At 45.3% G+C, this 2,759-nt stretch overlaps 1 long non-coding RNA gene across 2 annotated transcripts; it reads left to right on the forward strand.

Annotated features, from left to right (window-relative positions):
- The first annotated feature begins 758 nt into the window (after positions 1-758).
- On the forward strand, positions 759-2,150 carry LOC135281314 (uncharacterized). Of its 2 annotated transcripts, XR_010347997.1 has the most exons (4): positions 759-809; positions 883-991; positions 1,689-1,795; positions 2,049-2,150. It is a non-coding gene; the product is annotated as an uncharacterized LOC135281314 (long non-coding RNA). The 2 variants fall into 2 exon arrangements; XR_010347996.1 differs by lacking the exon at positions 759-809 and having other exon boundaries at positions 836-991.
- The last annotated feature ends 609 nt before the right edge of the window (positions 2,151-2,759 follow it).

Consider the following 2,759-nt stretch of genomic DNA (forward strand, 5'->3'; position numbering starts at 1 on the left):
TGTTCCAGAACCCAGTCGCAGATAACTGGAGTGTCTCCAGTGCACAGTGACACTCCAGCTGTCATCAAAACCTGGGGCATGGAAGTACTAATAGCTTTCAGTAGGTCTGGTGAGATACCACACTGCAGCAGCAGACACAGGAAAAAGCATGACTTCTATTAATTTTATATCATCTTAAGGATCTCTGGGTCAGCTATGTCACGGAGAAAAGTGCATTATTTCTCCAAGAGCTGCAGAATCTGTGATGGTGGAGATTGAATCCAGATGATCATGTTTTTTGGGGATGTATCTGAAAACAGTCTTGTGAAAAACTTGGATTAGTGTTAAGCAATTTAACAGAGGGCCATGCCAAATTCTTGCAATTGCTCATGACTTTATCTTACTCAGTGACTAGCACAGCATGTAATTCTCTAGGAACAAGGTGTGAGTGTTTGGGAAATCTTTATAAAATCCATGAAAATTGGAAGGAAAATATCAAGAACAGGAATTCTTGATGTGGATGCTGCGAGGTCTGTCCCTGTTGATGGAAAGAGCTTTAAAGAGAGCAGAGGTGAACACCTTGAGTGCCTGGGAGATCAGGGCTTGGGAGGAGGAGTTTCATTGGAAATCCAAGCTGACCTTGAGGATGTGGGGCAGCAGGGCCAACCCTGGTGGAGGGGCTGGGTGTTTCATGTGTGCCAAAGAGCACAAGGATGAATCATCACCATCTCTGAGCCTGGCAGAGACTTCTGTGAAGTGTCTTCACTCCTTGTGAAGGCATCGTGTGCCTTGAAGGCATTCAAGGCTTGAATTCAAACCTTTCTTCTGAGGTGGCTCCACGTCCCGTCCTCTCTCTGTGGATTGAGAGTTCAAAACCAGTTACTTAACATTTCTCTTTGGAAGTTCTCTTAGGTTTATATGTCTTGGAAGAGGGAGGAGAAATGTGCACATAGAATTTCCTGGTTGAACTCCAGCATGGGATTTGGGTGTTGTCACCAGAATGACAGTACAGGTACCCTACTTTGCTATTTTCTTTGAAGACTACAGGAAAAGAGAGCCTGTGGGAAACAGTCTCTGGCCTGGTAGGGAAGACTCTGTGAGATGGAGCCAGGAGCTCTTCTAGATTTTGCAGGTGCTTTTGCACATCCTCCACCCTGCTGGTCACAGGTCACACCCTGTCCTTGCTCTGCTCCCTCTCTGGGCACAGCAGAGGGCTCTGACTCCAGTTCCTCCTGTCTCAGCTGTTTCTGTCACACCCAGTAGATGGTGCCACCAAGTAGTGCATTCACATGAGCAGTTTCTTGTCGGAGGCATTTTAAGTTTGCTTCAATCACTGCACATGTCTTAGGATCCAGCAGAATTCCTTCCTTCCACCACGACAAAGAGTTTTTCCCCCAGGCTTTGGACATTGCCACAGGCAACATTTATACTTTCATTTTTATCTATTTTCATAATGTCATCTAATTAGCATCATATTTATTGTACAAATATTTAGAAAAAATGCCTAAGCTCTGATCGTTCATTTTTGAATTTATATAATTTCCCCGGCTTTTCAATTTTTTTGAGTAAAATTCCGTGCTCAGATTTTTACTGGGACAGAATCTATTGTTAGGAAACAAGTGGTTCTGGATAAGAAATGTTAGGAGTGAGTGCTCAGCACCTTCAGTCATGTCCTGAGAATCTTTGCTCTTTATTTTCTATCCCCTTAGCAGCACATTTGCAAGTGAGAGATCCACTGATGGTTCTGTCCCCGGCCAGGCTGGAGGCTTTAGAAACTCATTTCTTGTAACCAGATCTGGCAGCAAAGGAACAAATGGTGAGCTCTGTTTCCATCTTAGATGTCTTCTGCTGCACCAGCCCCCAAATGAGAATCCCTCCTGTGTAGCACAAATGCTTTGATAATTCAGGCTGTCAACTTGTCTGCAAAAGCCAGAAAAAGAGATATGAGAGAGGGCTCCCCTGTGGCTAAAACGCAATATTTAATTCCTGATCCTTTGTGTTTTTCTTGGAAGATTCACCTATGGAGCATTTGGTTTCCTGTGTCTCAAAGCACGGCTTTCCTTTTGCAGGCTGTTTAAATATTTACCTTCTCTGCCCCTCTCATCCCACCATATTTCAAACCAGAGAAGGGAACATTTATCCACATGCAGCCTGGAAGATGCTTTGTCTGGGTGAGTAACAAATACCTGCAGTTTAATAAAGACTGGAGTTTTCAGTCTTTGAGAGCATGTATTACAGCCTCAATTTGGAATAGGTGATGAGGTGATTACTAAACCCTGGTTGCCATGGGGAAAGAGAGGAGGGTGATTGCTTTTTGATGGAAGAAACTGAGAGGTACCAACAGTAACTTACTGCTAATACCCTCTCAAGGTGCACTTGGCATCAATGCATCTGGTGGGGAGCAGCAGTCAATCCAACTAATGTCTGAGGAGCCAGCTTTAGCAGCAGCACTTATTGATGCAGCAGGTCAGCTTTTTGTGACTGGTCCCTCCTTGCAACCTCCCTGGGGTTTGGTGTGACTGCGGGAGTGATTCCCACAAGGGCGCTGGATTGGATTTGTGAGCGGCTCAGGGCTACTCACAAATCAAGCAGACATTGGCCACCCTCAAACAGGAGTAAAGCATCGGTCCAAAATGGGATCTGGAGGCTGAGGGATTCTTAATAAAGCAGATTATTGTGCTGGCGTGCTGGAGAGCAGCTCCTGCCTTAAAATTCCAGGGGCTTAGGAGGAAAGCTGTGCAGTGTTGGGGCTGCTGCTGGGGGTACAAGGATGCTCCAGC

Source organism: Passer domesticus, chromosome 15 (assembly GCF_036417665.1).
Source record: "Passer domesticus isolate bPasDom1 chromosome 15, bPasDom1.hap1, whole genome shotgun sequence".
NCBI classification, from domain to species: domain Eukaryota; kingdom Metazoa; phylum Chordata; class Aves; order Passeriformes; family Passeridae; genus Passer; species Passer domesticus.